This window comes from Gossypium arboreum, chromosome 5 (genome assembly GCF_025698485.1).
Source record: "Gossypium arboreum isolate Shixiya-1 chromosome 5, ASM2569848v2, whole genome shotgun sequence".
NCBI lineage: Eukaryota > Viridiplantae > Streptophyta > Magnoliopsida > Malvales > Malvaceae > Gossypium > Gossypium arboreum.
This window is the reverse complement of record NC_069074.1, coordinates 28,954,188-28,954,564: the sequence shown is the minus strand read 5'-3', so window position 1 is coordinate 28,954,564 and position 377 is coordinate 28,954,188. Positions and strand designations below refer to the sequence as shown.

At 43.5% G+C, this 377-nt stretch overlaps 1 non-coding gene across 1 annotated transcript; it reads right to left on the bottom strand.

Moving 5' to 3' along the window:
- Window positions 1-215: 215 nt before the first annotated feature.
- LOC128293419 (U1 spliceosomal RNA) lies at window positions 216-377 on the bottom strand. The gene has a single exon (XR_008283601.1). It is a non-coding gene; the product is annotated as a U1 spliceosomal RNA (small nuclear RNA).

The following is a 377-nucleotide window of genomic DNA, read 5'->3' as shown; positions in this document are numbered from 1 at the left end:
GTATCTTTCTTGAACAATCCTCTGTTTCAAGACCCGTTAGATCAAGCCGAGGAAGAATTCGGGTTCAACCATCCAATGGGAGGTCTTACAATTCCATGCAATGAAAGAGCATTTCATTAGGATTACTAAAATCTTCAACAATTGTCCTTTTACAAATAGACTCTGGCTTTTATATTTTGACCTTCTAAACTAATTGAACTCTAAACTGATATTAAACAGGAACCGCGCGAAAGCAGGCCCCCACTACCACAAATTACGACGTAGGCTCTCCTTCTTAGTCGAGACCTTATGCAAGCGCCCTTCCGTACTGCAATGGAAGTCGCTTAACTAGGCCACGGGCCTTGGAGATCACCCATTGACCCCGTCCAGGTAAGTAA